The sequence below is a fragment of the Suricata suricatta genome, chromosome 4, assembly GCF_006229205.1.
Source record: "Suricata suricatta isolate VVHF042 chromosome 4, meerkat_22Aug2017_6uvM2_HiC, whole genome shotgun sequence".
Classification (NCBI taxonomy): domain Eukaryota; kingdom Metazoa; phylum Chordata; class Mammalia; order Carnivora; family Herpestidae; genus Suricata; species Suricata suricatta.
In genome coordinates, this window is record NC_043703.1 from 127,202,150 (window position 1) to 127,216,074 (window position 13,925).

The 13,925-nt window shown below is 35.7% G+C and overlaps 1 long non-coding RNA gene across 1 annotated transcript in view; it reads right to left on the minus strand.

Annotated features, from left to right (window-relative positions):
• Nucleotides 1-2,707: 2,707 nt before the first annotated feature.
• Nucleotides 2,708-13,925, minus strand: part of LOC115290054 — a 20,278-nt gene continuing 9,060 nt past the window's right edge. Inside the window, exons 4-7 of the long non-coding RNA XR_003907935.1 lie at nucleotides 5,904-5,983; nucleotides 5,782-5,812; nucleotides 2,914-3,007; nucleotides 2,708-2,806 (exon numbers count right to left, since the gene is read on the minus strand). This is a non-coding gene — a long non-coding RNA (uncharacterized LOC115290054). The remainder of the gene's footprint in view (nucleotides 2,807-2,913; nucleotides 3,008-5,781; nucleotides 5,813-5,903; nucleotides 5,984-13,925) is intronic.

The following is a 13,925-nucleotide window of genomic DNA, read 5'->3' on the forward strand; positions in this document are numbered from 1 at the left end:
ACAAAAGTGTCAAACTAGAAATGACCCAAATGTGCACCAGTGGGTAAGTGGATAAACAAATTGTGGTATATCCAACTAATGGAATACTACTGAGTTAAAATGAAAACAAAAACAAAAAAACAAAAAAGAATGAACTATTTATATATGCTATAACATGGATGAATCTCAAAATAATTATGCTAAAGTAAGAGGCCAGGCACAAAAGAGTTCACACTATGTAATTCTATCTACATAAAAGTCTAAAATATGCAAAGAAATTTATAATTACAAAAGGTAAATCATGTAGATGGGCAGAAGACAGGGCAGTACAGGAAAGAGATTATCAAGGCGGCACAAGGAACCTGGGGGTGAGGACTGTGCTCATTGTGGATTGCAGCAGTAGTTTCATGGGTGCATACCTATGTCAAAACTTGTCAAAGTGTACACTTTACACTGTGTAGTTTGTTGTATTTTAACTATACCTCGAAGCTAATAAAAAATTTCATTATTGTATTCTGTATTTCCTCTCTGGAGAGAATCTTTTTAAAAATATTTTACCAGTTTCTTTATGGTTGGGTACTTTAAAAATTTATTTGAAATTATATTAAGTCATTTATACATTGAGGCTATTTATGCTTATTGTATAGTTTTTATAAAAGATTCGTTAGACTCTTCATTTGAAAACATTTACAGATTTTATATCAGCTACATGTTATTCATTGTACTGTTCAAATCTATTCTATCTTTATTAACTTCATTATAATCTTTTGAAAATGCATATTTCATATATTTAATTATATTTATGTGTCTGAGAGATATGGATTATTCTCTCATTTTTGCTTGAATAGTGATGGAGAGTGGTGCGAATCTTTCTTTAAGGATTATTCTTGGAGACAACTTAAATTTTACCTCTAAATTGTGTTTTCGCTTCAGAAATTTTTCTTCAATTATTTCCTTAAATTGTGAACTTTGCTGACTTTGCATTACTTTACTGTATACCACTATATCTTGCCAATTAGAGTTTAGATGCATAGAACCACATCATTAAAAAAAATTGTTTTTTAATGCAGAACCACATCATTTTAGAAAGAGATCTTAGATACCACGATTTCCAACCTCCTTAATTTATACATGAGGAAACAAAGTCACAGAGAAGTAAATATCTTACCTAAAGCCAAACAACAGAGAGAACTGGGCTGGGACCCCAAACTTTTGATTCCCTGTTACTTGCCCTTCGAAATCATCATCTTCTTCAGTTTTCTACAATGGATTGCCAATTTCTTTTTAATGGCTCTCTGCTTAATCTTTCCATGAATTGTGACTGATGTTTTAATTTTTTTCCTTTATTATTTGCTATGTTGCTGCAGTATAAAATCAAGGAAACCTCACTTAGGTGTACATTGGGGAGATTTCCCCCTTCAGTGCTTCCTGACTCCATTATAAATGAAATTTCCTTAAACAAAACAAAAAGCCAATCTAATTAATGAATTAACCTAGTTAAGATATTTGTAAATGATATATCTAATAAGGGGTTAATATCCAAAATATATAAAGAAGTTATATAACTCAGCACCAAAACCCCCCAAACAATCTGATTATTAAATGTGTAGAGGACTTGAATAAACATTTCTCCAAAGAAGACATACAGATGATGATATACAGATCAATATACACATGACACATTAGAAGATGCTCAACATCACTAATCATTAAGGAAATGCAAGTCAAAATCACAATGAGATATCACCTCACATCTGTCAGAATGGCTAGTATCAAAAAGACAAGAAATAACAAGTGCTGGTGAGGATGTGGAGAATAAGGAACCCTTGTGCACTGTTGGTGGGAATGTAAATTGGTGTGACCATTGTGGAAAATAGTAGGAAGGCTCCTCAAAAAATTAAAAGTAGAAATACTACATGATCTAGTAATTCTACTACTGGGTATCTACCCCCCAAAGTGAAAACACTATTTTGAGAGGTGCCCAGCTGGCTCAGTTGGAAGAGCATGAAACTCTTGATCTCAGGGTCATGAGTTCAAGCCCCACGTTGGGTGTAGAGATTATCTAAATAAATAAAACTTTTAAAAAATGTTAAACCTACTAATTCAAAAGGATATATGCAACCCCATGATTATTGCAGCATTATTTACAATAGCCAAGTTATGGAAGCAGCCCAAGTGTCCACTGATAGATGAACAGATAAAGAATATGTGGAATATATACACAATGGGATATTACTCAGCCATAAAAAAGAATGAGATTTTGCCATTTGTGACAACATGGATAGATCTAGAGGGTATTATACTAGCTGAAATAATTCAGAGAAAGCCAAATTACTTATGATTTCACTTATATGTGGAATCTAAAAAACAAACAAACAAATGAACAAACAAAAACACATATTTAAATGCAGATGGAGGATGGGTGATGTAGATATATAGGATTAAGAGGTACAAACTTTAAGTTATAAAATAAATAAGTCACAAAGTGCATTAAAAGTATAGGAAGAATAGAATATTGTAATAATGTATACTGACAGACGATAACAATACTCATTATGGTGAACATTGAGTAATGAATGTATAAAATTGCTGAATCAATGTTACATACCTGAAACTAATATAATCTTGTATGCTAATTATACCTCAATTTAAAAAAGATGAGAAATCAATTCGTATGATAATGAAACACATGATACATTCATGTAACATAAAATGTACTTACCTGTTTGCACAATTGTATTCATATATTTAGAAGAGTCATCTGCTTTTGAGATGCTGAGCCAGAACCACCCACGTAAGCCACTCTTGGATTTCTGAACATCAGAAACTATGTGACACAATTAATGTTTGTTATTTTAAGCTGCTAACTTTTGGGATAATTTGCTATGTAGCAATAGAAAACTAAAGCTAGCATGACATTTCCTCTCAACTCACTCTGGGTCCAGAGGGCTGGATATTGAGGGAGGAAGACCAGCCAAGGAAGAGTCTTCGGTCTTGGGAGTTGTTCAATGCTTTATCACTTCTTCTCCTATAGTATGTTGAGTCATAGATTTTAGGCACTCCATTAATTTATTATTATTATTATTATTATTATTTATTTTTAAACACTTCATTAATTATAAGGAGAAAACTAGGTCTCAGATCACAGCAAGGACATGGAGTGTCGGAGAAGTAGCCCTTTACTCTTGCATGTGTATAAGGGCAGTAATTGCACTGTCTTAAACTCTCATGAGATATATAAGATGTAATTTTCCAAATTGCTGATTATGCATTAGTTATAAAATTAAAATTTTTATTTCCAACAAATTAAATTTATAAGATTATGGTTCATATTAGTGGTAATTAATAGAAGGGGAAGACATCTATAACTCTTTTTTTAAAGATTTTATTCTTTAAGTAATCTCTACATCCAACATGGGGCTTGAGCTTACAACCCTGAGATCAAGAGGCACATGCTCCACTGATTAACATAGTCAGGCACCTAGAACTTTTTGTAATAGTTAGTACTCTGACATATTACAATTTTTGTATTATAAACAGAAAGTTAATTCAGTACTACTATACTATTTAAACACTTATGCAAAGTTGGGAGAAGTGCGGGAAAAAAGAAAATTAAAAAGAAACCCACAATTTAGTCATGGAGTATGATAAAATCAGCCATTTTTCTCTTCCCCTCAATGAATACTGTCACTTTAAATTCAATATGAAGCAAAGTACTGAAATAAGACAGACAGACAGACAGACAGACACACACACACACACTATAATTTGCCAAGGGAAAATGGTAAGAGTTGTTAAATTGGTAACTTAGGTCAGTAAATAAAAATGGCCAAACCAGCTCCCTGCCTGAGGTGGTCATGGGTAAAATTAAAATGGATTTTCCTAAGTGGCTTAGTACTATCTTTTGTTTGGTGGAAAATATGCAAGCAGTTTTGGCTGCTGACTATAAAACAGTGTTTCGTGTATTTTATGTGGAGAAATGGCCAGAGAGCAAAGTAAGAGAGAGAATAGAAAATTATGTGAGTAGCTGCCCAGAGAAGGGTGGAAAAACCTGTCACTCAGTGCAATTTAGTTCAAAAGCATGTAGATCTTTTACTTCTGTGCCTCAGGAGTAGTTGCACAAAACTCTTATCAGAATAAGGAGCAAAACTTGACAAACTGCCCTCAAAATAACTTAGTTTAAGTACATATTTAGGGAAATTTGAAAAAGAGATTTAGGAATAATTAAGAAACCATGACGGGGAGGGGGGTGCCTGGGTGGCTCAGTTGGTTAAACGTCAGACTTTGGCTCAGGTCATGATCTCATGGTTTGCGAGTTTGAGCCCCACATTGGGTTGGGCTCTGTGCTGACAGGTCAGAGCCTGGAGTCTGCTTGGGATTGTGTCTCTCTTTATTTCTCTCTCTCTCAAAAATGAATAAATGTTAAAAATTAAAAAAAAAGAAACCATGAGGAAAGAAATTCATAGATATCATAGAATACAAACATACAGATATCCACGCACGTGCACACACACACATTTTTTAGTAAGATGGGCTAAAGGTATATCACCTTCAGGTGACTGTGTAATTACAAATTGTATTAGTTTATTTAGGTACTGTAATTTGAAAGTCTAAGTTTGATATGCAGAAACCCACCATTTAATTCAGGAAAATCACATTCTTCTGCTCCTGTACCCTTTAATCTCAAGAGTATGCAGTGCTGTTTACCACCACTTGGTAGCATTGTACAGCATCTGTAGAAATAACTGGCACATCATAATCCATTAATCTCTAAAACTGCAAAACAAATATCCTGAGGCTATAGCTTTAGGATAGAACTCACTCATGAAAATGTTATATGATAACTAAAAAGAAGATATTAGGTTAGGGGAAATATTCAGACTGATTTAGATCAGAACTGAAAGTTCATGCTGGGAAGTAGTTTTGAGAATAAATGGGTCAGTAGTGAGCAGCACAAGAAAGGTTATTGGGCTTAATAAATGGACAATACAAGAGATAGTGCTATTTCAGTAGACTGGTGGTCCATGGACAGAACTACTTGTTTTTTTTATAGTACACTCTTTGATTTTTTGTGAATGATATTCTTCATAGTTTCTCATGAAGAATAACACTGCTTCCTAAAGATACCTACAGAAGGTTTTTAAATTTACTTTTTGGGGGCAAGAGTAAGAAAAGGGTACCAGGATCTTTGGCCTCATAGATAAAGTAGCTTGAAAACTTCCCTTTATTTACATAATTTAATTTTTTTAATGTTTATTTTTTAGAGAGAGAGACCAACTGTGAATGGGGGAGGAGGCAACGAGAGAGGGAGACACAGAATCCGAAGCACGCTCCAGGCTCTGAGTTGTAAACACAGAACTGGACTGCAGGGCTCAAACTCATGAACTGTGAAGTCATGACTTGAGCTGAAGTCAGACACTTACCCGACTGAACCACCCAGGCACTCCTAAAATCCCAGAGTTTTTAAAGAGAAAAATATGCCTTCTAACCCACTGGACTAGAAAAATAAGAAAAACAAGAAGAATAGATTTTAATTATTTCGCCATCAAAATAAACACCTTGTAGCCTCCAGGTTCAATTCCTCTGGTTTTCCTCATGGCCACTGAACTCAGATCTTGAAAAGGAAAAATCCCCTCCCCCTGTCCCTTCTCTAAATGTCCTGCTCCAACAGGCTGTTGAAGATCTAAGGAGAGGCTCCAGGGCAAAGCGGTTGGGACTGTGGTTTTGCTTATGCCTCAGAAAAATGTGCATGATGAGAAAAGGGATAGAGACAAAGAGTCACATGGTACAGCATATACCTACTGTGTTCCTTCCATTTCACAGGTGAATGCACCTATAGTTAGAGATTAGAGAAATAAGCTTACTCTGGCTGGATACAAAAAGTTCTATTTCAATGCAATGATGTGTTTTAGTCAGTTGTATACCTTATTAGACATCCATGATCATGAGTTGATTTGGAAAAAGGATTTTAAAATATCCACATTCCTTGCTATCATGAATTCAACTGTAAACAGAGAAGATAAACAATATGTGGATGAGCTTATAGAAATATAAGATGCAAGATTAGGTTTTATCTTCTGATCTCTTGAAGTATCTTCACATTTAAACCAAACATGGAAATGAAATAAAATGATGAATCCCTAAAATTTTTGTAGTTATTAAATTCTCAAAAATTTCAGGGCATTCAAAATAACAACTAAAAAATATCTTGTTCTTTATTACCTTTTTAATAGAATTTTATTTATTATTTTTAAAATGTTTATTTATTTATTTTGAGGGGGGAGGGGCAAAAGGAGAGGGAGAGAAAATCCTTAGCAGGCTCCATACTATAAGCACAGAGCCTGATGTGGGACTCCATCTCACAGTTCTTGAGATCTGTGACCTAAGCCAAAACCAAGAGTTGGACGCTTAACTGACTGGGCCACCCATGCACCCTATTTATAGAATTTTATTCATTTAGCTTAAGTTTTAGTGATATAAGGTTCTCCACTTTTCTTTCATTCCAAAAAAAGAATACCCTTTTTCTTTTGCTCAAATCAGTAAAAAAGAAAAGAAAAGAAAAAGGTGGCTCTGTAGTTACAAATCTGAATAAGATATAGTTCCTGCCTCTATCGGGATGAGACTTTTGGGAACTTTGGGAGGCAAGGAGTATATTTTGCACATGGGAGGAATAGGAATAATTTGGAGGCAGCCTAATGATTCCTGCCTCCTCTTATCCTTGCTCTTGGGTAATCCCCTCACCTTGAACGTGGGCTAGACCTAGTGACTCATTTCTAAAAACAATACAGGAAAGGTGAGGGATGTCACTTCTGAGATCAGGTTAGAAAAATAGGATAACTTCTGTCTTGCTCATCCTCTCCAACCTGTTAATTTGATGGAAGCCAGCTGCCATGTTGTCAGCTGCCCTATGGAGAGTCCCAGTGGCCAGAAATCAAGGGTGGCCTCTAAGGAACTGAGGCCTCAGTCCCACAATCCATGAGGAATTTAATCATGCTAGTAACCATGTGATCCTTCCCTAGCTGAGCCTTCAGATAACTACACTACCAGCATAGCTAACATCTTGATTGCAGCCTTGTAAGAAATCTTGAGCCAGAGGACTCAACTAGCTGTTCCTGAATTCCTGGTCCACAAAAACTATGAGATAATGTCTGTTGTTTTAGTCATTAAATTTTGGAATAATTTGAATATAGCAATAAAAAATTTACACTGCTCTCAAGTAGCTTATGGTCTAATTAAGTAAAATAAACATGAAAAGGAAGGTAACAGTTAACACTTATAGAATGCTTATTATATGCCAGGTACTTTTCTAAGCATTTTACATACATTAATTTAATCCTTACAATAACTCTATTAGGTAAATATTACTACTATTGCCGTTTTATAGATGAGGAAATTGGGGCAACAAGAGGTTAAATACCTTGCTGATTGTCACACAGCTAGTGGAGTTGGGATTCAAATTTGGTTTGGTTCAAGGGTTTTGTTTTTGTTTAAAGAGTTCAAGTTCTTAATAACTAGACTGTACTGCTTCTTTCCACCTTATTTACCATAGCAGAAGCATGTACTCTTTATAGAAGTAGTACAGCATAAGGAATGATTATATCTATAGGATAAATGGGTCAGACGGATTCAGAGACACTTGAGCAAAATTTGAAACAGGGAAAGAAGGCATTCCAGACAGGTTGAATAGCAATATGCTAAGGTATGGGGACAAAAAACACTGTACTTGCCAAGGACATATGTTACTATTCCTTTCGAATATTTGTAATCAATTATGTGGCTTTCTTCATATTCTGACCTTTATTTCTATTCATAAACACTACAGTCTCTGAATTCTAGTAAGCTTTTACTCTTTTTAGAAAGAATAACGCCTGATTCTCATCCAAGGGCAAAGGCAGGAACTCAGAATGAGTTGAGCAGAAAAATCTCCCCACTGGTTTCAACACTCAGGTGATTTAGAGGATTAGTAATGGAGGCATTTGTCTTTTGTAGCAACAAAGGCATGCTCTTTACACACCTCCCATGTGCTATTAGAGAGTAGCTAACAACCATAATGCTCTCCCTATCCTTGGGATGATGAGGAAGATCAGTCATAGGTTTGAGACCCATGAGTCTGTACTGAAATGTAACTCTAAATGATCTTGCATCAGATCCAAATGACATTGATTATTTGATGGGAAAAATGGAGAGGAGAGAAAAAAAGGGAGTAAACATAACTCAGAATTAATTATTGGGAAAAGCAAGCCAGGTAATCCTAAAACAAAGAGAAGTGGCTGTAGATATAATTATGTTTATAGGGGGTACCTGGGTGACTCAGTCGGGTGAGCGTCCAGCTTCGGCTCAGGTCATGATCTCATGGTACGTGAGCTGCGCTAACAGCTTAGAGCCTGGAGCCTGCTTCAGATTCTGTCTCTCTCTCTCCCTCTAAACCTCCCCTGCTCACACTCTGTCTCTCTCTGTCTCAAAAATAAATAATAAACATAAGAAAATTATGGACATGAAAGGAGTGGTTGCCTTTCCCCTTTCATCATAATTATCCTTAAAAGGCCAATTACAGACTTTTTTGAGATAATTGTAGATTCACATGCAGTTGTAAGAAATAATGCAGAAGGATCCTGCATAGTACAATATCGTAACCCAAAATTAACACTGGTACAATCCACTGAATTATTCAGTTTTCACCAGTTTTATATGCACTTGTGTGTGTGGGCACAGGGAAGCTTCCATGCAATTTTATTACATATGTAGAATTGTGTGGCCACTACAAACAAGAGACAGAGAGTTCCATCACAAAAATCCCTCATGTTACTCTTTTGTAGCCACAGCCAGTCTGTCCCTCCTACTATCCCTAATTCCTGGCAACGCTTCAAAATCTGTTCTCCATCTCTATAATTTTGTTATTCAAGAATGTGATATAAAAGGAAACTTTTGAGATCAGCTTCCCTGCCCCCACAGTATAACTCCCTTGAGATTCATTCAGGATGTTGTATGTATTAATAGTTCATTCCTTTTTACTGCTGAGTAGTATTCTATGGTATGACTGTACCACAGTTTTTTGTTGTTTGAACCAGCCACCTGCTGAAGGACATTGGTTTTGTTTACAGTTTAGGGCTAACACAAATAAAACTTCTGTGGGCATTTGTGTACAGGACTTTGTGTGAACCTAAGTTCTCATTTCTCTGAGATAAATGCCCAAAACATGCAATTTCTGGGTTACAAGGCAAGTGCATGCTTAGTTTTATATGGAACTGCCATACTCTGCTCCAGAAGAATGATTGTATCTTTTTACATTCCCACCGGCAATGCATGAGTGATCCAGTTTCTCTGCATCCCTACCTGCATTTGGTACATCACTGTATTTTATTTTAGCCATCCTGACAGATATGCAGTGATATTGTTTAAATTCTTATTTTGCTAATTGTGAATGATTGTTGGACAGCTTTTTATGTGCTCATTTGTCATCTGTATACCCTCTTCAGTGATAATTATGTTCATGTCCTTTACCTTTTTCTAATTAGATTGTTTTTTTACTGTTGAGTTTTGAGAGTTCTTTATAGAGTTTAGATACAAGTCCTCTGGCAGATATGTGGTCTGCAAATATATTCTCTCAGTCTATAGTTGTCTTTTGCATTCTCTTTACAGGATCTTCCACAGAGCAAAAGTTCTTAATTTTGATGAGGTTCAACTTAATCAATTTTCACTTAATGTATTGTGCTTTTGGTGTCAAATCTAAAAACTCTTTGCTTAGCCCTAAGTTCCAATGTTTGTTGCCTATTTTTTTAAGTCTTAAATTTTGTGTTACTTGTCTGACATTTAAGTCAGTGATCTGTTTTAGGAATTTTTTTTAAGTTTATTTATTTTAAGAGAGAGAGACAGAGACAGGGAGAGAGAGAGTATCCCAGTGCAGAGCCTGACACAGAGTGCGATCTCATGAAGAAACCATAGGATCGTGACCTGACCAAAATCAGGGTTCAGATGCTCAACTGACTGAACTACCCAGGTGCCCTGATAAAATTTTTGTAAAAACTGTGAGACTTATATAAAGATTCTTTTTTGGGGACCTATGAATGCACAAAATACTTTATGACCCTACTTGCTGAAAAGGCTAACCTTCCTCTATTGATTTCTTTTGCACCTTTGTTAAAAATCACTTGGGCATATTTGTACCAGCCTATTTCTGGGTTCTTTATTCTATTCCATTGATCTATGTGTCTATCCCTGTGCCAATACCATATAGCCTTGATTGCTGTCACCATACACTGAGATTTAACATTGGATAGAATGAGTCCTCCCATTTTATTCTTTTTCAAAGTTGTTTTAGCTATTATAGTTTCTACACCTTTACATATAAATTTTACAGCAAAATTTCCTATGTTACAAAATACTTTGCTGATATTTTAATCAGTATTGCATTAAATCTATAGTAATCAATTTGGGGACAATTGACATCTTTACTGAGTCTTCCAATTTATGAATATAGTATATTTATCCATTTATTTAGGTATTTTTCCTTTATTTCACCAGTATTTTATAATTTTCAGAATATAGACCCTGTATATGTTTCATAAGATTTATACCTAAGCATTTTTCTTTGGAAGCAATGATAAGTGTCATTGTGTTTTTAATTTCAGTTTCCTCATCTAATGTTGTTAGTATATTGAAATACAATTGGGTTTTATGTGTTAATCTTACATCTTCTGACCTTGCTAAACTGACCTATTAAGTTCTGGACTGTGTATATGTGTGTGTAGATTCCTTGGAATTTTCTACATAGACACTAATGTCATTGGAAAATATGGACAGTATTAGTTCCTCCTTTCCAATCTGTAGGCCATGCCTTTTATTTCTTTCTCACTTTAATGAACTGGCTAGAACTTCCTGCCACTTCACTAGGTGGTGGACATTCTAGGACATCTTAAGGGAAAGCATTTAGCCTTTTTTTAAATTTTTTGCTTTTCACCAGGAGTTATGTTGTTAGCTATAGGTTTTTATAGACATTCTTTAATAAGTCGAGGAATTCCCCCTTATTCTTAGCTTACTAAGGCATCCTGAATGGATGCAGGATGTTATCAATGCCTTTTCCGCATCAATTGATATGATCATACACTTTTTCTTCTTTAGCCTGTTGATATGGTCGATTACATGAGTTGACTTTTGAACATTCAACCTGCCTGTATTCCTGAAATAAACCCCTCTACATTATGATATAGAACTGTCTTTATGTGTTGCTGGACTCAATTTACTATTATGTGAGTATTCTTGCAACTGAGCTCATGAGAGATATTGGTCCATAATTTTCCTTTGGCCTACTATCTGTTTCTGGTTTTGGTGTCAGGGTGATACTAGATTTACAGAATGAATTGGGAAGTATTCATCCTCTCATATTTCAAACTGGAAGGGATTGTATAAAATTATTGTTAACTACTCTTTAAAAGTTTGACAGAATTCTCCAATGAAACCATGTGAGTCTAGAGATTTCATTTTTGAGTTTCAAAAGTATGAATTCAATTTCCTTAATAGCCTTAGGACTAGTCAAATAATCTATTTCATATTGAGTAAGGTGCCGTGGTTGAGGAACAACTGCATTTCATCTAAGTTGTTAAATTTATATGTATACAGTTGTGGCAGTAGTTCCTTGTTATCTTTTTAATGGGTACAGGGTCTGTAGTGATATTCCATTTCATTCCTGGTATTTGTAATTAGTGTCATGTCTCTCTCATTCTTTGTCAATCTTGCTAGCAGTTAATTTTCTTTTATAGATTTTCTCTGTTGGTTTCCTATTTTCAATTTGATTGCTGTCTGCTTTTATATTTCTTTCCTTCCTCTGCTTGCTTTGAGTTTGTTTTGCACTTCTTTTCCTAGTTGTTTGAGATGAGACTTTTTCTTTGATCCATGCATTATTTAAAAGTGTGTTGTTTATTTCCAAGTGTCTGGAGATTTTCCTATTATTTTTGTTACTTATTTCTAGTTTTATACCATTGTGGTTGGACAACATACTTGGTATGATTTCATTTTTTTTTTTGTTTTTAATTTCATTTGAGTAAGAATTGTTTTATGGCCCAGGAAATGATCTATCTTGGTATATGTTCCATGATGACTTGATCAGAATATGTATGTAGCTATTATTGGGTGAAGTATTCTATAAATGTTGACCAGATCCTACTGGTTGTGAGTTGTTATATGCTTGCTGATTATCTGTCTAGTTGTTCAATCAGCTTTTGAGAGAGGGGTGTTGAAGTTGAATAGTCTCCAACTATTATTGTCAGTTTACCTATTTTAGTTCTATCAGTTTTTGTTTCACATTTTGTTTGCAGCTCTGTTGTCTGGTGCATGCATATTTTGAATTGCCATTTCTTCTTGGTGAATTGACCCTTTTATCACGATATGGCCATCTCGATCTCTGATCATTTTCTTTGCTCTTAAGTCTTCTGTGGTATTAATATAGCCATTCATGTTTTCCTTTGATTAATATTTGTATGATGTATCTTTTTAAATTCTTTTCATTTAACTTGCCTCTATTATTGTACTTGAAATGACCTTATTGTGGACATTATATAGTTATGCCATGTTTTAAAATCATTCTTCCAATTTCATTCTTTAATTGGCATATTTAGGTCATTAACATTTAATTATTGATATGTTACAACTTCAGGGTGCCATTTTATTTGTTTCCTGTGTGTACTCTGTTTTCCATTTCTGTAGTTTCTTTATTCCTGGTATCTTGTTACTTGAACATTTTTTAAAATTCTATTTTGATTTATCTACAGTTTCCCCCCCAACTTTATTGAGATATAATTGACATATAACACTGTGTAAGTTTAAGGTGTACAATGTGTTGATTTGATACACTGATATATAGCAAAATTGATTCCCACTTCTATAGTGTTTCTTAAAATTGCCTAATTTTTCCATGTTGATAAAATACACATAACATAAATTTTAACATTTTAAAACATTTCTAAGTGGGTAATTCAGGAGCAGTAAGTCCATTCATGTTGTGCAACCATCACACTTAACATTTCTAAAACCTTTCATCTCATACAGAAACTGTACCACTTATATAGTAGCTCTCCACTTCCACTTTGTCTATAGTACTTTTATTTTAGTATTTTAAAAAAATGTTTGTTTGCTTGTTTGTTTGTTTTGAGACAGAGGTAGAGTGAGCAGGGGAGGGGCAGAGAGAGAGGGAGACAGAGAATTCTAAGCAGGCTCTATGCTGTCAGTGCAGATCCTGATGGTGCGCTAGAAATCACAAACTGTGAGATCATAACCTGAGCTGAAACCGAGAGTCAGATGCTTAATTGACTGAGCCACCAATAAGTCCCTAAATGTATGTAAATATTCAAGACAATTATAAATAGGGAGGGAAGAAACATAAAGGGAGCTAAAGTTTCTATACTTGAACTGACAAAATGCTGATGCCAGTAGACTGTGATATGTATATATACTGTGATACCTAGAGCAATCACCAAAAAAACCTGTAAGGATGCAGGTCCGATCCAGCTCTCACCACCGGGCAGTCCCAGCCTTCCAGAAGTGATTCGCAGCGCAGCGCAGCCATGGAAATGGCGCTGGCGGGGGGGCAGTCCCCCCCGCCAGCCGCAGGTCCGATCCAGCCTTCCCCTGTACTTAAAGGGGAAGGCGCCGGCTTCTCCAGAAAGGGCGCACCTTAAGGAGGGACAACTCCTGCGGCGCCCAATCGGGGGAGGCGGCCGATACCTTTGACCTTTCTAGAGGTGGGCCTAGTCACGCCCCACGTGGGACGTCCTGGGCCCACTCTGATTGGTCAACACTCCAACTATTGTGACTGGCTCCCACAACTGCCAGTATTGATGGGGGGCAGGGATTGGATCACTGTACACCTGTCATCATTTCCTGTAACTCCCCCTCCCAAAGGCATAAAAGGCCCTGCCCTACCTTTGTTCGGGGCTCTCTCCACATGGCCAGTG